The 22,023-nt window shown below is 38.5% G+C and overlaps 1 protein-coding gene across 1 annotated transcript in view; it reads right to left on the bottom strand.

Annotated features, from left to right (window-relative positions):
- MARCHF1 (membrane associated ring-CH-type finger 1) overlaps positions 1-2,019 on the bottom strand; it is a 298,950-nt gene extending 296,931 nt beyond the window's left edge. The window contains exon 1 of the mRNA XM_063424272.1: positions 1,907-2,019. The gene's annotated coding sequence lies outside the window, so the exon portion shown is untranslated. The remainder of the gene's footprint in view (positions 1-1,906) is intronic.
- Between the last annotated feature and the right edge of the window lie 20,004 nt (positions 2,020-22,023).

Genomic DNA, 22,023 nt, shown 5'->3' with positions numbered 1-22,023 from the left:
GCGAACGACCCAACCATTACCACCGAGATGGGCCTTGCTCCGCCATCGGGGACACGCATCTCAATACGCGATTCCCAGAAACCGCACCCAATATTCACCCCCTCCTCCCGGAAGAACTATTCAACTAACCGAACAGCAAGGATGAACCTTCATGAATATGAAGGAAAACTGATTCAACCAACCGAACAGCAAGGATGAATCTCCATGAAGGAAAACTGAAGGGACAAAGAAAGCATGAAGTAATGCTTGGTCCTGCTAAAGAAACTGTATAAAAACTGGACTCACAGAACTGAAAGTGTGAACAGGGGGAGCTGAGGTGCGATAGAGGCCGTAGCTAAGGTTCACCCAGTGCCGTTCCCAGGACTCGACACTGATTCTTTGATTGTTGGCTTACCCGAAATTTTGGTCATTGATTTTTCTAAAATTATTAAAATCATTTATTAATTTGGAATTGGCTCGGCATTTATTACACCTTGAACAACAAACATGCGAGTTTCACTGCCATTAGTTAGCTTACTCCCTCACTCTAATACAAGATAAACATAATTGTCTCACCCCCCCATACCCAACAGAATCAGGGACAGAACCCCAAACAGAAGTGTTTGTTTTTCAACATGAAGTACAAAGAGCTTAAAATTACTCATTTTTCCCCCTTTTTTTAAACAAACATCAAAAATAAGCAGAATGGCTTTGGCACTGCTTTAATCAGTTTAAACTTAAAGACAGGAACTCTAATTAAAATCGGGAACTCTTGCTATAAGAAACAGCTAATTAGCTCCCAACTTTTTAATGAAGTAGTGTGGCAAAATACATATTAGCTGTTCAGTATTAAAAAGGAAATGCTCTGCAAAATAAACTCATTCTCTCAGGTAGTACATCAGTTTGTCTATTTACTTCAATCCATGCACTTGTCAGAGGGATTTAAGAAAACACAGTAAAAAAACTATCAGATTTATATATCTCCATACACACTAAGATAAATGAACTTTGCAGTATTTTGAACTGAGAAGAAGAAATACAAGGCAGTTCATTACCTTTCTGCTAGGCAATGAAGACAATTTAAATTGCATTAAAGTATAAGGCTCTGTTTCCTTCTTTTCAATTCATTCCTGGCCACAACTTGCAAATACAAGAAAGAAGAAGACAGGGATGAAGTGAGAGAAGGCATTTGACGCTTGTGCTCTCAAGAAGTCCGGACAAAAAGCATGGGATAGAGGAAAAGTGAGAACTGCCAGATTAGGAGGAACCTTGTCCAGATAGTCTCAGCAAGACACAACGGACAGCAGTGGGAACCTGAACAACTTCACATTTCCACAGCTTTGACTGTCTCGTTTTGTAAGGACTGGTACTTCTATCCACCTTCCCACACACAGAGCATCAACTGAAAAAAAATTACTTAAAACACAATTACAAACGAAGGCCAAGTTAGCTTGCGTTCCCACGCCAGGGCTTTTTTAACCTGGGTTCCTTCTTGTCACGACATGCCACACTTACTCGGAAACCGCGATCGTTAAAGCGGCATTTACGGTGGTGTTCGGTGAGGGAGGGTGTGAAATCCCCCCTGAGAGACCGCGATAGCCGCGGCCGCTGCTGCCCAAGCGCCGGCCCGACGGAGCCGACGGGAACCTTCACCCTGTGCCCGCACCCGGCACCGGCCGAGGGGACGGCGGCAGCAGCGCCAGCAAGCGCGGGTGCCCTGATACGCTTCTCCCCCGAAAAACCCCAAAACAACACAAAAAATATCACCAGACCAACCAATCCAAATCATCCGCCGAAAGAAAAAAAAAAAAAAAAAAAAAAAAAGGGGGCAGCACTCGTACCCGCCAGGACCCCGCAGGTGCCGAGCCGCCCCACGCCGGGCCAGGCCCAGAGCCGAGCAAAGCCGAACCGCCCCCCGGGCACTCACCGGCGGCGAGCCAGGTTCCTCAGGAAGCCGGCTGCCAGGACAGCGGATCCAGCCGCGCCCCCCGCTCCATCCCGCGCCCGCTCGGCGCGGCACCGCCGCCGCGCCACGCCCCCGCCACGCCCCATGGCGTCACCCCGCGGCCCCGCCCTGGCCGCTCGCGGGCAGCCCGCGCGGTCAGAGCGCTGCCCTCCGTTCTCCTCCCCTGCCTGCTGCTTTCCCCGTGGAACAGCCTTAAAAATCAGTTTGTTGCAAGTATAGAAATCGTGCGTGGAGTCCCCGGGATAGGGGGGGCAGGGGGATTATTTGCATGTTTATTTCTCCTCGCGTTAAAAAGCGGAGTGGTCTCCCGGATTCTCCCCTTCCCGTCGGAGAGCTGTGCAGAAATGGCATCTCTCAGCCTTTAGTTCAGCACGGAGAATGGGGCGGGGGACGGGAGCACAGGACAACACGTCTCTCCATCGCTTAGAATCCACGTTGTGCCCTGCTTCTCATTTCACGTTTGAAAATAGGTCTGAGTTTGAATGTCTTAGCTTAACAAACTAAGGTCCTGAGTGTTAGAAATGAGACGCTTGACACGGCTAATATATCAAGCAGCAATTTAATAATTAATTAATTAATGTGATAAAGTGTGAGCAAAGGTAGCGCTGGGTACAGTGGTAGGGGTTTTCCCTTCCGACTGCACACTCATTACTGGACTTGCTGGTATTTTATTTGCTATATTCATACATATTCATAGGCTTTCTCAGCAGTTTCCATTTCTAGTTTTAGCGTCACAATTCAATACTTAATAGCCATAAATTCATATTTTGTCCTGTATAATTCTATAGACCATTGTGATCTATTTCGATATTTCAATACTCCAGGATGTACATCCAGGATATGTTTTTCCAGATGGTGGGATCTGGCTTCCAGATGTGGGGGTCCCATCTCTATTCTCAGGTCCATCAATCTCCAATAGTGATGTCTAGTTTCCTTCTCCAGGAGCCATAAATCAGTGAGCTGAAGTCTTGTCTTCGTGTCCGGGATGTTTTCCCACCTTCTGTGAAGGCCTGAGCCCCCTCCTTACTTCCTTCTTTTGTCTAAAAGCCTTTTTACATTCTAAAACTACAGTTTAAAATTCTTTAATACAAAGCAAGCTTCTAAGGTTATAATTATAAGACACTTATTACAGAATAGCTTGAGACTTATAATAGGTAATTGCAAGCAAAAGATTTATTCAAAAACTTCCTTCCATGCTTTCCTCAGTTGTTTATTAGAACTCATCTTTATAACTGTCCCATGGCCGTGTTCCACAACTACAATTACACAGATTTTCTTCATTTCCCTGACACGAAACATAACTTTGTATTTCACATGAGGCAGCGGTCCAGAGTGGGATGAAACAATCAGACCAAATTTTCATAATACATCTGCTATTTACCTATCTACATCAAGGTTTCACCACCAGAATAAACCATTCCAGGTTGATTTAAATAATGCCTCCATGTCTTAAGAGACAGAAAGAGCAGAAAGAAGACACACAGACTTTTTTTTGTCTTGTTTTTTTACTAGTTGTGCTCAATTGACACATCTTGAAATTAAAGAAAACATCAGCCTGAGCTGCAGTGTGGAGGGACTGGTAGTACAAGCCTCAAACTTCTCCAGACAGGTCCACTGTAAAGATTGAAGACCATCAAGTCTTTCCATAAGGGCAAGTGTCTAAACAAGCACCACCTTCATCATGATCAAAACATTAAGCAGATATCTCTGTATTATGGAGCTCACTCAAGCAGATTGAACTATTTTTTCTTTTTTTCTGGGTCATGGTGTATGACCTGAAGATAAAAACGTGAGAGGTTTTCTAAAGTTGTATCTGCTTGTTATGTATTTCTTCTCCTTTTCTGATAAATAATTTAAAGGAAATAAAGCTGCTCAAAATTCTCTCACCTTCTGGCACTAGCTTAAAAATTCTCTTAATTCTCAGCTATACACAGGTACATTCACTCTTTGCAATTTTTATCTTGCCTTTTTTTTTTTTTTTTTCTTCTTATTGAGATTTCACCTATTCAGGCTTCTAACAGCAATTTCTTTGCCCTGAAAATAAAATTGAAAATGGAGCTACAGCAGCCTCAATTATTGCTGTTTTGCCTCACCATCTTAACACACTTTCATGACTGCTCACTATATCAAAATACATCCCTTCCTCCCTTCCAAAGAAAGTATTTGGGTGTTGTTTCTTGTCATCTGCAGAATGATTTTTCATAAAACTGTATCAGTAAGAACACACATGCAGGAATGAAGACTCCTTCCGCAAGTCTTCCACCCACCTAGGATCTTGAAGTCCCAGGCAGGGGCAGTACTATGAAACCTTTGCTCATTGCTCTGCATAAGTGGACTAATCACCAGGGTCTAGTAAAGGCTACTGATCTCATGAGTCCAGTGGAACACAAAATTTAAAAGAGAAAAACACCTTAAACTTACATGGATGATTGATACTGAGTGAATAATGAGGCCTGCTACCAACAAAAACCAAGGGGCAGGCTGACATTTGAACAGTAATGTTTAACTGGAAAAAAGATGTGCACTAAAGAGAAGATGCATAGTAGGCAATTAATTCAGGGAAGTTAATATAAAAAGATGAGCTCAGTTTCCCATTGCAGAGCAATTTCTTCAGAGTGAATGCCTCAGGAGAGCAGAGCATCAGTATGTCAGTGGGAAAGGCGAGTTACAATTGCTGCTCCTGTATCACTTAACATCAGTAGAATTACTTGTTTACAGGGCGCTTGCGGCTTTCTCTAGGAAAATTTTTAGATTCCTTCACATCTTAAGCACATTAACAACTCTGTAACTGCAGCTGCTGTGATTCCATATGGCTAACACAACCAAGAACCACACACCAGAGTAATTTATTAGGACCAAATGTGTCTGAGTTCTTTGCTTACTATACCTGGATTTTTTTCCTTGGACATCAATATGCAGTCTATTTGCACCTAGTAAGTATATTTAGAGTTTTAAAGAGATATTAAAGTCGAGGAAGAGTTTGTGCTGAAGAAGGTCCTGAAAGCAGCTCTATGAGTTCAGAACCACAGAATTGAAATACAAGAGTAAACTTTTCTGGTTTAATCCTTTTAAATGTCAAAATTAATTTTATTTACAAACATTTTCTATGTGAGCAACAAACATCTGCAGCTACATGTCACAAAAATTCTTTGTCAAATTCTCAGCTTAAAAATAAATATATGAAACCACATTTAACGTGGAGGGCATGGCAAGCAAAAGACAAGAAAGAATAATTCCTGGTATGTACATTATTTAAGGCAAAATATAAAATTAGGGAATTAAGCAGGGGAAAGTTATAATGAGTAGTTAATTATAACTTTTGCAATAAAATTCAGATTTACATAACAATATGACATTAGCTTTCCCAAAGATAGTAATAAATTTGAGTCGGATTTTGCAGGCTTGATTCATGAAATGAAAGGCAGCAACAAAACCATTCCTCTATTAAAAATTAACAAATTTCATGGTGTGAAAATAACAAACATCATGGTGAGAGCTGTTGCCATACTCACAGAATGTGGTACGCTGCCAGTTCACACCCTGGTAAGATGTGCTGACCAAAAGTGACTCTCAGGTATTCCCAAGCCTCCCAGTATAAGCATTATTAAATATATGACTGACGTGCTGAGCAAGATCAGTTTACTTCTTAGACTGCCAACAAATCTGGATGTTCTATAAATTTATGTCTACCCCCTTCTCCAGCTGTCACCAATCACTGGTGTCCTCACAAGAGTAGCAGGAATTCAGCTCAGTCTGGAGGAGAAAATGAAGGGGGAAACCTCCAGCAGACATATGGCAAAAGTAACTCAAGCCAGCTACAAAACACAGAGTGAAGCAGTTACCCCACAGGCAAAGATTTAGAGTTCTCTTGATTTCCATTTTTCCTTCTTTCACTAAGATGAAAACAGCTATCTTGGTAACCAAGTCTACTTTCCAGGAGAACATCTCAAAATGGGAAGGACTAAGCTAGTGCTTTCTCAGATCTGACCTGGTAGTTAAGCTAAATAAGAAACACAACTTTTAATCCCTTCAGGCAGAAAAAGGAATGGAAGTTTAATGTTTTGATTAGACAAGTGCATTAGTCACAGAGATAACAGACAAAAAAAGAGAGAAAAAGTCGTCCTAACATTTAGTGAATCTACAAGTTTGCAACATCATCATTTTCATTACTTTTCAATTTGTACTTTTAGAAAAATAGTCTCCTTTCCACTGTAATTACTTATGCATTGAAGATTTTCTTCAAGATGAAATAAAAAATGCATCAAATTTGTTCACATTGAAGCTCTCACTGGACTTTGGATAAAAGCAAAGCACAGTGAAGCAGTGCTAGAAATACACATCCCCAAGACCAAAAAAAAGGTGTTTGTTAAACCAAAACCCCTCAACCCAGAAGCCAGCCACTTATTCCAGCTTTACTGGATTGCTCCCCTAGCCTGCTGTTTGCTATGCTGCTAGGTCTTTAAAGCGTGAGTTTACATGTGTTCAGAAGGAGGTAAGAGAGAAGGCAGAAAGGTAGAGCTATTTCACATCACGAAGAACGGCCATGGAGATTCTACAGGAGAAAGACAAAGGCTGCTTTCCTTGTTATTTTCCCTCCTCTGAGTAAAAACTCTGCCAAATTAAAAACTCTACCAAATTCATGTCATGTTTCCTTGCTATACATTCAACAACAGAAAAGCATATTGCCCATTGCCTGAACCCACCATGTTAACAGGGAATGTCCAATTACCTGAATGATAATATTAAGGCATAACTCTAGTTTGTCATTTTGACCATGATTGCTGATCATTAATGAGCCAGTTTTACTTTGCCAAATTATGCAAGTGATGTCCTCATGTATGTGATCACCATCATAGCCCTACACCTGTGAGGGATTGATGGGTTTCTTCACAATGCTTCTTGGAATAGAGACATCTCTACACAAAGTGTTTTTAATACAAAGAATTAATTTATCATATTTTTCATAAATAAACCTTCTAAATTTTAAGCCCAGTTATGCATTTTTTTCCATTTCATCCCAACACTAGCTTCTTCCTTTTCCTTCTTCTTGAAACAATATAAATCAGTGCTCATGTTAGTGCATGGAATACTGATACAGTGAGCTCTTAATAGCATCTGGTTTTATTAACTTTGTATAACCCAGACGTTTGTTTTCTCTCATTCTACAAATGTCTGCTGAGAGCCTAAGGGCCAAAATGCAAAAAAACTATTGTTTTGTTGTGAAATAAATCACTTCAAACTGAGGACTAGAGGATATGTGTCTGTAAGGAAATATTTGCCGTGTGTAGTAATTCAAGGTCTGCTCTGAAGAGAACTGAGTAATCCTTGCTGTGCTAATATAAAAAGTGTACCTTATGTAGTGAAGGTGTTACCTGCTGAAGTGTCCTTATTAGCAGTTTGAAAAGCATTTCAATAGAGATACAATGCGTATATTAACATACCACTGAAACACGACACACATAAATCCACATATGTAAGGATTTTCTAACAGGAAAACTGTCTTGGTAATTTAGAATCGTGACTGTGAAATATCATGTCTCCTGCTAGCTTCCCTCTTCTTTTATCCTTGAAACACCGTGCTGACAAGCACTGCACTTCAAATTGCCTCTCATACGATTTTAACTCAGACCTATGTATCTTCATGTTCTACGCATGATGTGAAGATGTTGCACTGGTTCCCCACTTACAAGTGTGTGGAATATCTCTTACTCACATTTAAGAAGACATGAGATCTCCTTATCCCTCCCGCTGCCAGTTTGTTCTCTGTTCTCATACCAGAATTCACATTAGAAATATTACACCAACTGTTGTCTTCTCTGAGCTTTTACTCCTGGATTGTAAATACAATGGTGTTTTGGTAGCTCACTCACAATGACCAATCCTATGAAAACACTGAACATTTCAACAAAAAGGTATAAAAAAGCTGCCTACCACCAAAAACAAGTAATAAAATTTTAAAAAGAAAAAAGAAACTGAGCAAAACAATGCTATGGTAAGCACACTTTGGTACGTGTACTGTTTTCCATCTTGTGAACTTTCACTCTATCATACAGTTCCTAATGTGTGTTTTCTTCACAAAGAAAATAAACAACAAATAAAAATGAACAGATTTTACAAAACTGAAAAAAAAATAGTTATCATGACAATCCATGATGAATGTCCTGCTCCTGAGCAACACTTATGATCTAACAGAAAAGGTAAGTTAGGTATTACCAAAGCTTTTAATGTTTTCATGTCTTGGGTTTCTTGTTAAGAAGCATACATACATACTTGATATCAAGTATTCTGTACTGATTTTTGCCCACAGGGTTGTTTGTCTTCTACATTGTATTTAGCAGCTTAAGAGGAAGAGTTAAACTATGATTCAGAAGAGTGGCCTCATTTAATGCAACAGACTGAAGTGTATTGTCTAGTCAGTTGCATTATTTTTTGTATAAGTAGAGAGTTTTAATTATCAAGATTTCTGAATGCATTGATGTGAAACAAAGAGTTAACGAACTTCAGTGATAAACATGAGAGTGGTTGAACAAGATTCAACAGCAAGCTTGATTATTTACTGCATAGAAGACAGGGTTCAACAAAAGTGAGACCATTCTGTTGAGTCATGAGGTTCAGAAAGGACCCCCTTGAGTTCCAAACTCTTTCTTAGGCAGGAGTCTAGGTGCAGATGGACCCACTGCTAGTCCCAGACTTGGTCAATTGATTATAACTAAAGGATTATATATTCACAATTGATCCTTTTTATCACTTAGGTAAGATTTCAAACAAGTTTAGCGTTCTATTAATCACTTACCAAGACTGTGTTGCAGCAAGGAATCCCTCAGCCTCAAGGAGCACCTTGAGACATTCCTGCTCAAGGAGAGTTCCTGTTGTGCAATACACTACCATGCAGAACAGCTCAGGAGGCCCTAGACTCCACTATTCGTAGAGTAAGAGAGAATGATTTACAATCACATATGCATACCAGCAAGACATCTAGGTCATCATTCCAGACAGCCCTTGGCCACCATGTCGCCATCCATGTATGGAGAGGGAGGATGTCTCCTCTAAGGATGCACTGCCCCACACCCTAACTATCAAAGATATGACAGCTTGTATATTCTCCAATGCTTAATGGTAGACTACCGCAATGGCTTTATTGGTTTCATTCTTCATATTAAATCAGAGCAAGCATTTTCAGTCCCTGTAAAAAGTGCATTTTACAGCCACATCTTATTCAAGAATTCATCAACGGGAGTTCTTTTGTTGAAACAATAAATTAATGCTCTACAGGACCTTCATAACTCATTATAGGCTGTCATTATGCTGGAGCTGCTAAACACTTGCATGCCCAAATTTCATCTGCAAGTATCACATCTACCTTGTTCTTTCAGGCACTTACATTATTGGGATTAAGTCTCTATTTGGATACTCCAGTTTCCCATTCATTCAGATGTGGAAGACCAATTCCACTATATAACTCTGGCCACTGAACTGTATTTAATTTGGAATTACTGTCCAGTGAACAGATGGGCTCTACACCTCAAGAGTAGTTCATGTGCTTGGTTTCTAGTTTTCCCATTTGTACTTGAGCTGAAGATGCATAAATATCCAATGAAGTAGATTAACTACTCTAGCAATGCATCGTTCTTATTTAAACTGTGAATGCTGCTAATGCAGTCACAGTTTGTGATGTTTTCCTTTCTCTTGACTTGCATACTATTAGATCTACAGGAGCCAATTTGTCTCTTTTACTGCATTTCATTATGATTCAATACTTGAAATCACTGGATTTGTTTTCCTTAATTAAAAGGATCTTTTTGGCAACATAAAGCTCTTCAGTCTTTCTTATATATGTCTTGATGATGAGATAATTTAAGTAATATTTTCCCTTATGCCTTGTTCTCATTTCATTTTAAGAGAGGTAGTATTGAAGCCTAGTAACTTATATAACTTATTGAAGCCCAATAGCCTAATCACCCCGAATTCATAGATCTGACTGGCTCACAACTCCAGAACGGAAAGATGTAGCAGGAATCACTTTTTGTTTCATGTTACTTTGACAATTTTAGATATAATTATTAAGATATTGCATGTCCTGGGCCAGGCGCTGGACTCAATGATCTTTGGGATCCCTTCTAATTCAGGACATTCTATGAATGGGGGTCTTGGAAAATCAATTCATCAATTTATTCCGAATTGATTAAAGATAACCGAGGTACAATTCTTGATTTAAAAGGTATGGCATCCGTCTTTACCTGCTGGTGAAAATGTAACCAAACCTGACAACACAATACTACATGAAAAAGAACACCCTGTCAAAGTTTTCAAGATACAGAAAAGAAAGGAAAGGTCAGTCAATAACTTATGTAAATATGCTCAGATTTTCATTTAGGTCTGCCTGTAGTAAGTATTAATGTGTAAAGGTCAGTTTTCTTCCCACACTTGACAAAACTCATCGACTGTTTAGGGAGTGGAAGACAATGATTTTCAAACCACAATGAAACCTTTAAAAAAACCTATAATAACAATTTATCTGAAGACCGAGCCTGCCACACATTCATTGCTTTGATTGCTGTAATATCACTCACACAAGTAACTCTAGAAACCTGCATTTGCTCATGCTAAAGAACAAATGCTATAGTATTGTTGGTAGAGGGTTAAAAAATATAATTTCTGTATAAATTAACCACAAGGTTAAGTTGAGGTATGTATGGGGGGAGGAAAGTAGAGAACGTACAACTGGAACATGACGCAGCTCAGCTCGGAACAAGCGTCAGCTTCTGCAAACAGCTCCATGCTATTGTAATGACCGAATCAAGTGTGACTGCAACTCAGGGGATAATTGAGAAGCATTGTTTTAACCAAATCAAGTGTGGATCAGGGTAGAAGCGTAGGTATGATTTAAGATAGTAACTAAGGAATAGGATAATCAGTATCTAGGGGTGGGGGTTAGTTAACATGTGTATAATTTAAACTATAAAAATCACAAATCGACTCTGTATTCTTTGGACATCAGATTTGGGTGTATCATCACCCCTGTGTCCCGCGCGCTTGAATAAAGAACCGCATATGATCGCCTTCGTGTGGTTATATGTTTTCCTACGCTAACAGTATCACTCTATAAATCAAAACAAAAGCCCTAAGTGAGTTGTGCTGGTTATTAAGACTGATGAAATGCATCTTTATTTTACACAGAATGTACTGACAGAGGAGTTATTTCACAAAGTCTGACTACAGCATCTGTGGCTTTGGATCCCCACAAACCAACATTCATACATTAGGCTTTGCCTATAGGGGTAAGTATGTATTAACTTACATACCTGGTTAAAAACAGGTTAGCTTTCAAAACAATTTTGCTGTAGCTGTCCCTTATGATGCTCTTAATTACTCCATAATTGCTATTATAATTACGATAGAGTTTTCAGGAATAAGTTAGTAACTATTTGTTGTCATGTAAAATAGTTAACACAGATACCCAATCTTTTGCATTCTTCCTTCTCCCCAAAGTCCTGAAAATAAAGCTAAAGCTTAGAGGTTGTTTGTTCCCAGGAGAAACCTTTGTTCACTAAGTCCCCAAGAGATCTAGTGCCTTATTAAGATTTAGGTGGATGACTGACCAAAAAAAAAATTCTCTTCCTGGTCTAATTATATGCAGACACATAGCATGTTCTGGGTAATGCAAATATCACATAACAAGAATCCAGGTTTTAGAAAAGAAGCCGTGTGGGTGTTCTTTCTCATAGTCCCACTGTTAGCCACTACAAATACATATTATTTCAATACACAATGACAGTTCAAAGAAGCCAAAACCCTCAGAAAAATTACTGCCCAGTAGTGTGCAGCTTTGCCAACTTATACAACTCATTAAAAATAAACAAACCAACCAAAAGCAACTTCTTAAGTAGAACACATCAATCCTCACACCATTTCCATGCCCACATGGAAACAGCCTCAGTAGCTGAGAGAAAGGTTATTCAACGGCACATGGTGTTCTAGCAGTGGTGAAAGTCCTTAGGGTTTGAGGGGTAAGCAAAAGTTTGTGGTAGAAAAGGGTGAACAGACCCATTTGGGGAATGTCTATTGTATTTTACTCTTTCAAAGGTTTTTTTATTTCTGTAGATCAAAGATTGGGAGACTGTAATAGTTCTGGACACAGAAAACAATACTCAAACAGAATGGAATAAAGATTATGTGAGTAGCATCTTAATTCTTCAATTTCTTGGTCTAGCACAGCTGAATTTTATTGAAGACCACTGGGAGGATGTTGAATTTTTCAGATACTTGAACTGGTTTACATTCAAGTCTTTGAAAGCTAGAGCAACTATCCTCAAATAAATATTTCACTGTCCAATCTTGTAGCTTCTTTGATGAGGCATTTTTATTGTGATTGTGGCAACATTGTAAGTATTCTTAGAAATAACGTTTTAGTTAATAATTCATGCAGAGAACACAAAGAATATCCTTGCTGTATACAAATCCATTTTCCTCTTCATTCCAATCATTAGAAATTACTTAAGTATGTGCGTTACTGCTTTTGAGGAAACATTTTCTGCAATCTTTCCTTTCCTCCTCAAGTCAAAAACCTGTTGGAATACACTGAGATCTTTTAACACATTTACTCATCACAGGAAGGCTCCTTAGAAGGGAACCTGCTTCAGAATCTAGGTCCCAAAAAGTTGTTGAGATTAATGATGTGGCAGGTATTGTGTGCAGCAGGTTACAAAAAAGGCAATGTAAGAGCAGAGCTATTACCCATCCTACAGAATTGTGGGAAAGAGCACTAACTCTTACATTTTCTAGGAAATAGGGCTCAGACAGAAAGATATGGTTTTTAATGGGATCTAAAGTTAGGCTCAGTTTAAAGTTTTACAGTTTTTCTTAATGTACTAATGATAATTCAAAAAGTCATTAAAAGATACATTTTATAAAGGAATAGCAGAGTCAACTGAAAAGATGCAGATATATAATTTATGCTTCTTTGAACCAGAACTTTTCTTTTTTTCCAGTTGATTCAAAGGGAACTAGAATTCATGTGCATCAGTTAGAAGATGTATCACTGCATCTGAACTTTTCCATAAGTATTTTCTTTTTTGTTTTTTTGTTGGGTTTTGTTTGTTTGTTTGTTTAATATGACAGCATATTGGATCCAGTTCATCCATCATGGTTCTATGTTGCTCACTCCAATGTTAAAACTTTTAAAAACTGCATAGAGTGTTTACTTGTTAAATGTTCATTGCATTTGTGTTCACAATTTCACTGTGGTGGTGTGTTTACATATATTTACTCTCAGATGTGCAAAACTAAACCTATGCCCAACAAACTTTAATTTACAAGAGATGCCAAGCCATCACCTTTGTGTGTAGGGAGAATTTTGAATCTTCTTCTCTGCAAATATATTACTGATGAACAGAAATATAGTTGCTCTCTGACAGTAAGTTATCTCCATGTAAGAAATGCATATCATTCTTACCAAAAACATCTAAGTATCTTATTTGATTGAGAAATCTAATTTAATTATATTTAATATAATGTTCAATTAATATATTTAATCTAATTTAAGTATATTTAATTCTATTAGTGCCTGAAGCATATACAACAAAGTGAAGCTCCATCTCGGTGAATTAAAAATGAAGTACTGAAAATATATGGAGAAAACAACTGGTATGCCAATAACATTATGACAAAAGGTGTAAAGAGCTAATGACAGAAGGATTAATAAAGTCCATTTTTCTCTAGAAAAGGGCTGTGTACAAACAGCGCTGAAAGAGTTAGTCATGGCATGAATTAAAGCATTTTTCTTTCTCTGGACTTGTAGACCTTTCAAAGCTTGTTTTCTATTACATAGCATGTGCTGTTTTGAATTTTTTTTGTAGCCAGTTTTCTTCCTATCCATGTGCTTCATACATATTGAGAAACAAACACTAATTAGTTAATTGCCTGTTGATTTTGTCAGAGTACAATAGTACTAGTTTGCATGGTAACTGATATGCACAGATACTGATTTTCAGAAACTGTCTCATGTTCTCAGAAATATTTCCTTTGTTTTGATATGGGGGAAATCAGTTGTCTAACAGACTCCATAATTAATGTAACAAGCATTTTATAAGGAGTAGGAGGCTTCTACAGTCATTAAAAAAAAACCCAAACTGTGTTAAACTATTGTGGGAACTTTTCAGATAAACTATATTCTAATGTTAAAGCATTTTCTCAAATCTGTATTTACATGGGTAACACTTAATACCACAGTCCTTTTGTAGAAAACACTCTAAAAATCAAAACAATACACACAGATAAAAAATAAAATAAGAACTATGCATGCAGTACTGTACTTTTAGTCAATGTCATTTGCTTTCTATCAAAAACTGTTCTCCATGTGTCCAGTAAAGGCTGGTAAGAATGCATTTCCAAACTTAACACATGTAGCATATAATAGCCCAAGAAGATGAGAGCTTCTTGTTCAGAAACTAAGCACAGGGAGAACTTCATTTTCACAGGCAAAGATGAAAGACATGCCTTTTTTTGCTGCACATTTGCATGCTCCAAATAAGTTCCTGAGGACAGAGTTCATTCTGTGTTTGAAAACAACTTGATGAGAAACTCTAGCATGAGAACTATGGTTTAAATCCAAACAGGAGTAGGACAGTTGTTGTGCAGCCTGGCCAGAACATAGCTTCTTCAAAAGAAATTCCTGCATCTCCTGTCAGCAGATGGAGTTTTATTGTTGATTTTAAACTGACCTATAATGAAACTGAGTCTTGGATGAAAAACTTAAAACCAAAGCTCAACAGATCTGCAATTAAACTAAAACAACAGAGATTTAGAAATAAAACAAATGCTGACATGAGTCATCTGATAACCAAACTTCTATAAGCCATACAATCCTAATGCCAGGCTCAAGCACACATTTTATTCACGTGTCTGATACATAAAACAGCTCTAGAAGCAGAAGTCACAGTCTGGGATTTCACTGTCCCCCAACAAGAGACTAGAGAATTGCTGAACTTCAAATCCAGAGCTAGGAAGTGTCTCAGCCCAAAGTTGCCTCTGATTGTGTTGAAAAGCAAGTTTGATTTGCTGTATCTGAGGGAAAGTCTTGAACCCCAGGCCCTCCTTGCCACTTAAAATAATTCCCCACTCATAGCATTTGTGTTGAAAAGGATGACCTGTATCAACACTCAAGTAAGAGGGTCACTTACTATCATGATCTTTGCTGGAGGTAAGGCAAACTTTTGAGTGGGGTGATATTCTTTTTAGCTTATGATGTTAAAAGTAGGAAAAAAAGGCAAGCATTTCTGGAATCAGAGTTTAAGGGGCATGAGAAGAAGAGGTGTTTTGATTTATGGTTCTAGACTTTATTCCATATGTTTGTTCTTTATGCTGAACTTTGCTTCAAGCACATTCATGCTGCTCTATTCTATGAGGTACATGATAAGGAAAAAAATTAATGTCAGAAGTCCCAGTTAACTCCATGTTTCATTTGAAAAATGTATAGCTGATCTCTTAGCATACAAGCAATATACAGCACTTCATATCCAGCCCCCACTTCATATGCTGTTTGACAAGCCTAATAGAAACTCTCTCTTGCCCCCTTATGGAAAAAAAATATAAAAATAAATGGCTTGTCATTAATCTACATCTAAAATCAAGAGCTATTTTTTCACTTATAATACTTTTAAGTTTTAAAATTCATGAACGATAGTACAGTGTTGCCATGAATTTTCCTGGTTTGCTGAGCGTTCATATTAAAGGAGAAATGTGCAGTTTCTCACGCTGGTGAATTGTAAACACAGGACCATGTTTTGTAAATATTGGCAATGTTATGAACGCTTTCTCCAAGAGAAGGGGAGGTTGAATGACAGCCTCCTGGACCAATGTGGTGTGGAGGTGGGAATTCCTTCCTCCAATCCACAGGCCTCATAGAAAAAGTATAAAAGTAGGTTTTTGTAAATAAACCGTGTCTTCTGCCCGGCATGCTCTGATGCACCCAGATCTGTGTCCCCAGTCTGTTTTCTGGCTAGGCCTCCACGGTGATAGTACAGCTACCACAAAACTTCAGAGCACAGTCCTTTTATACTCAGACAGGGACCAGCACCACATTCTTGTTAGGAAGAACTTATAACTCTTGGTAAAGCTCTTATTAAACTGACTGTATTTTGACCCAGGATTTTTACTGAATTTGCTCTTCCTTCTGTCTCCCCACCTACTGCTGGGGTGGGGGGATTGAATAGCTGTGTGGGTGCCCAGATGCTGGCTGAGATCAACTCACAACAGTTCTTTGCAGCTGAAATGGGCCATTTTTATGTCAAAAACCCTGGGTCAATTCCAAAGGCTGCTCAGAAAGAAAGTAAGAAAAAACCAAATTCCTATGTTTGCTTTGTATATTGACTATAAATAAGGGATATAATAGTGTGGAGAAAAATACTCTTATCTCCCTCCAACCAACTTATATTTAAATAAAACTATTTTAAGATATATGAATTACAGCCACCCCCTGAAATTACTAATTGGTAAGATAAATTAGTTCTTTCATGAATAAAGTGATAAAGTGATAAGTTTTCCCTGTTTATTGCCATCCATTTCCAGTATCAGCTTGAACACTAGCTTCAAAGCAAATAAATTATTTTCATTAGAACATCTTCCCTTTAATTCAATTAATAATATGGAAGATTTTCTATATTTCATCACAGAAAATCTTTTTCCCTTTTGTGCAAAACTAGTGAATAGAAAACAGTTATTTTTTAAAAATATAAGAACAGGTTCAAACCCGATTCAAACCCAAGCTGAACATTTTTTTTATTTTGAAAAGTTAACATTAGCTATCTTTTTTCTTAGCCATTTTATTTCTCTGCCTTCCAACTAAATTGTTATTAACTTACAATGTTATTATCCATTTGCGCCACCTACATTTTGTCAGAAACAGCACTGAGATAGCATAATATAACAACATGGGCACTAATTTTAAAAAGAAACATCAGATGTTTAACAAACCCATCATTACAAAATATTAAGGGTATTTTCAGGCTGTGGACTGTCTGAGATGATTGAATCTATTTTCTGAATCTTAAACTCATTAATTTCTGGTTACTACCCATATTTGTCAATCAGATTCCTTCATTTACGAGAAAGGATCCTTTTGGATCCCGTCCTATCCAAGTACTGAATTGTTCCTTTTTTTTCTTTTTTTTTTTCTTTTTTTTTTTTTTTAACTAAGATTGGTTTTTTTGACTAGTTAGGCTGATGAAATAGTCCTTAGACTAGGAATAAGGAGTTTTCCTAATGCTTTGCATTTCACATTTCATATCAAAATCTCTGAATAACTGAAGCCATAAACCCTGAGGAAAAGGTGTTTAGGTGATAGGAAACATCAGCAGTCCCACTGTGCAGGGTGGGCCAGAGCAGTTCATGTAACCCAGTAGTCCCTCTGTACAACAGACCCTCTAAAGTGCACCCAGGGAAGCTGTTGCATTAAGGCTATTAAATTTTGGCAGAAAATAAACCCCCGAGCATTGCAGCTGTATTCAGACATGAGAAGGGCTGCGTGTGGCTTGGCTTAATTTCTATTTATGGTCGATTCAACTTTATTGGCCTGGTTGAGTTCAGTAAGAACTTGCACAAGCACTGATTGACAAATAGTGTGGTGTGGCTCAACCCCAGCAGGCAAATAAGCACCACACAGCCACTTGTTCACTCACCCACCAATGGGATGGGAGAGAGACCTGGAAAGTAGGGAAACCTGTGGGTTGAGATAAAGGCAATTTAATAGGTAAAGCAAAAGCTGGGCATGCAAGCAAAAAAACCAAACAATTCATTCTCCATTTCCCATTGTGTAATGATTGCTAGGGAGGACAAACACCATCATATTGAACATCTCCCTCTTCTTCCTTCTTTTCCTATCTTTATATCCTGAACGTGATGCCATATTGCATGGAATATCCCTCTGGTCAGATGGGGTCAGCTGTCCCTGATGTGTCCTCTCCCATCATCTTGTGCACCCCAAGTCCCTGCTGGTGGACAGTACAAGAAGCAGAAAGGACCTTGGATCTGTGCAAGCCCTGCTCAGTAAAACCAAGAACATCTGTATACTATAAACAGTGTTTCCAGCAGAAATCCAAAACACAGCCCCTAACCAGCTACTGTGAAGAAAATTAACCCTACCCTAGCCAAAACTTGCACATGCATTTTACCAATCTGGCACTGTGCTAGCTAAGTTCAGTAAGAACTTACAAACTCTAGATTCATAAAAAGGATGGTTTGTTGAAGAAACAGGAAAGCACATTCAGGATTGCTAATGACAAATGTGCTAACTAGAGAATGTTAATATGTATTGAAGTAGGAGGTATAGTATCAGACATCTATTAGTGCTGTATATGTATAAATTAATATTCCCAGGTCTATTCCAATGCCATTGGATATGCAAAGCTCACCTAAAGGCATTCCCACAGTGGAGGAGGACAGACACAGTCCACCTACTGATCCTGAGAAAACAGACCTGTTTCCTCATCTCTCTTTTTGCCCTGCAACCTCCTTCTTTTTCTACTATAGATTTTTTTAGCCCTTCCCAACTGGATGGAACAACCATATGTTAAAGGTGGGGGGTTTGGTGACTTTGGTCAAACATGTTTTACATGTCTCATTTAATTCATTGTTTGCATTGTGAAGGGTGTGAAATTTAATATGCAAATAGGCCTTAACGACAGTCTTGGTTACTTTCAGTCTGAATTTATAATTGATAGAAGATGTAAAATAAACACTTTAGTCCTCCTCCACCTACTGAGACAGCAGTAAAGGCTGCCTCACCAGAGTCTTTGTGCACATCCTTGTCTTCTTAAAGGACCAGATTTGGAACAAGTCTTGTTTTTCAGGATGAAGAAAGAGCAAGGCCAATGGCTGGTACAGAGCTGTGGGTGCTCCTCTGTGCCTCACTGAATCAACAGAAGGCTGCGAGACCTCCACTTCCCTCTAGACATCATTTCCTTGTCCAGCCTTTCTTGAGCCAGGTGCAAGATAACTGAGGGGTCCAGCTCATGGTGTTCTCAATCAGCCTGATCAATTCACCACCAGCTTAAGGCATCTCTGTAGCAAGTCTGAAAAATTACCACAGGAGGTCCAGAAAAGTTGTACTTACTCTGAGAGACACCTTATGTGCTGCAAACATTTCTCACTTTGCCAAATGCTATCTAAATGTGCCTGAATAAACCAGAATTATCACAAGAAGTAGATATAAAAAGCTGGGCTGCAAATCTAAATCAAGAAATCTCCTTGGATTCCAAATGGCCATGCAATGTATTGATTAAAAAGACATGGGGGTGTTGCTATGGTTTTCGGACGGCACAGAAATAACAACATGACTCTCCATGATGGTAAAGATGAGAGCAAACTTTATTCTTCTAAATTCTACTTTTATAGAGTAGTTCGGTACAAAGAACATGATTGGTTATTCAGCGTCTACACTCTTTTGTAAATATTTCTTTCCAGTAAACATGTTGAAAAACACCACCTGCAGATAGTTTCTCACTTCCCAAGGTTTGTTTGAATTCCTCTTTAAGATTTCTCAGGCTAACATGAGAAAGTTGCTCGCTTGCCTTTCACACAGACAGTGGCAGAGCCTGAAGCCTAAATTCAGACCAATGTCAGGCCCACATGAGGGTTATACAAATAAGTGAATGCACAGCATGAAATTTCTATCTTGCAAACATTTAGGTCAATCATTTATTAAATATGGATATTGCTATTTCTCTTCTAGTGAAGAAACCTAAGGAAATAATCTGATAATATTCTACTCTAACTGGACACTTTTCTATATTTTTAGAGTGGAACACGTATTATCTATTAGATGGTCTCAGAAATTATTGATGCTGAAAAGTAACACTACCTCATAAAAGACATCTTTTCAAAAGGAACTGGCATGTAACTGTATGTGAATAACATTCTTCCTTAAAAATATTTGCACTTTTGTTTGTTTGAAGCATTTTTTGTCACATTATTTCTTGTAAATATAAACAATAATATCTATAGAAACAAACTACTTGTTGCTTTCAGTGTATTGTACAAAGAGATGGCACCACAGGGAACAATTCAAGTTAGTGTATTTCTGAAACAAAATGTGCATAACTCTGTGGCAGTGTGTTAATTTAATTGGTTATGCTTTGTATATTTTTGTACTCGTCTGATTCTCTGTACCCTACCCCCTGATTGTTCTTTTGTTTAACTCACATGACTTCTGTCTGCACCTGCACCTGTTATGCGGCATACGGTTAGCTGTCTTATTTTTTTCAGCCTTGGTGAAACCCCTCCTACTCTCTCCTGATTGGTCCAAGTTGTGTTCCCCTACCCCTGGGTCCCATAGCAGCTGACCCTGGTTGGCTAGCGATGGCTGACCACTCCCTTTGCCCCCCCCCGACTCGCCCCTGACAAAAACCCACTGCACTCTCCTCCCCCCGGACAGCCCCGGGCTGAGGAGGTGTTTCTAATAAACCCTCTGTTCGTCTGGAATTTGTCTCCTCCTTTTGTTCCACTGCCTGTCGAATTTCCATCGCTCACACGAGCCCCTTTAGGACAAGAACCCACAGGAGTCAGCCCTGCCTGCGTTGCGTGCAGGCTGACCCTTGCCGACGTCTGTCGCTGTATCTGGGCTAGCCGGTGATAGAGCCCGTCGGCTCTCAGTGAGCATCCCGACATAACTCAAGGCCACATTTTGAAAAACATGATCCTCCCTTTTGTAGATCTAAAAAGAAAACAGTTAAAAGCATGAAAACTGACAAAGATTATATTGGTTCAATTACAGAGGCAGCAACTGTCTTTTCACTCATCTATGTAATTACGATACCATGGTTGTTTTCTGGGAAGTGATTTCAAATGCCTCATGTTAAATTAAAGCAAAACTACCACCTCCTGAAGATCTGAATTAAATCTTATCAATAAGAAAAGCATCATCTATAGTCAGAGGAGCATAACACTTTGCCTGTGAAGAAAAACTTCCTTGCGCCTTACAATTCACTCTAGCCATGTTTCTTCATGTTGGAGAACACAGTAGTGACAAAAGTCAATTAATTCCCTTTGTACAATTGCATTTTGCAGGGCCTCTCTTCTGAGAAACTCTTGCTTAGTGTGCTTTCAGTCCGTTATTTGTAATGCAAATATTTGCAACTTAAGAGCAGTGGAAAACTGTATAAATCTCCCAACATGTGAGAAATTAGCAAGTGTTACATTGTTGTTTGATATGCAACACATAGTCAAATTTACATTCCTAAGTTTTACTTTGAAATAAAAAGCATACTAATGATCTTTGAAAATAAGAAAATAAAACATTTAGAGAGAAAACCAGTGGCACCTCACATTATTTTTTAACTACATTTTACATTAAATTGTTTTCTGAAGATTAAAAGTGTGCCAATTTGTATGATTTATTTTACTTAGATGCTGAGTCTCTAAGTGAACTGGTATGTGAGCTTTGTAGGAGCCCGGTTTTCAATGGTGTTAAATGTAAATGCCTTTAATTCTTTAAAATTTGCCAATTTTTGTTTATTAGGCTATATAATGGTCTGCATATAATACTATAAGTCATTTGTCAAAGAGGATTGTATACTTACAGGATGAAAATAAGGTATCTATGAAAACTAGGAAGACAGCTCAGAGAATGAGAATACAACAAGGAATATTCCAGCATAGTCTCAAAAAGGAGGCTGAATTCTTGAAAAGTACCATTTTCTTGGCACAGGAAATGGTCTGAAGTGTCAGTTACCCCACATATTGGGGTATTTCAGTTATATTTCAAATTTTTTGTAAGATACTACTACTTTAATGATAAACACAGGAGAAGCGGGAGCTGAGGCCAAAAAGAGGGCTAAAATCTGTGGTAAAAAAGGGGGTGGAAGAAGGCAAAGAAAATCTTCAGTGTGGTCTGAAGCCATTGCACAGAGAATTGAAGAGGCTGATACTTAGTCTTGAATTCTGCCTGTGCTCTGAGTTGGACTGGCATCAGGAACATGACTGCAGGTGCCTGGTTGTTAAAAGGCTCCAGAACATCAATCTCACTGCACAAAGCTTGGTAATAAGGGCAGCATCTTGAGGTTTGAGAAGTTAAGCACAACTAATTC

This window comes from Prinia subflava (assembly GCF_021018805.1).
Source record: "Prinia subflava isolate CZ2003 ecotype Zambia chromosome W unlocalized genomic scaffold, Cam_Psub_1.2 scaffold_2cwr_NEW, whole genome shotgun sequence".
Taxonomy (NCBI): domain Eukaryota; kingdom Metazoa; phylum Chordata; class Aves; order Passeriformes; family Cisticolidae; genus Prinia; species Prinia subflava.
Note: the sequence above shows the minus strand (reverse complement) of the source record. Positions and strands in the feature narration are given on the sequence as shown.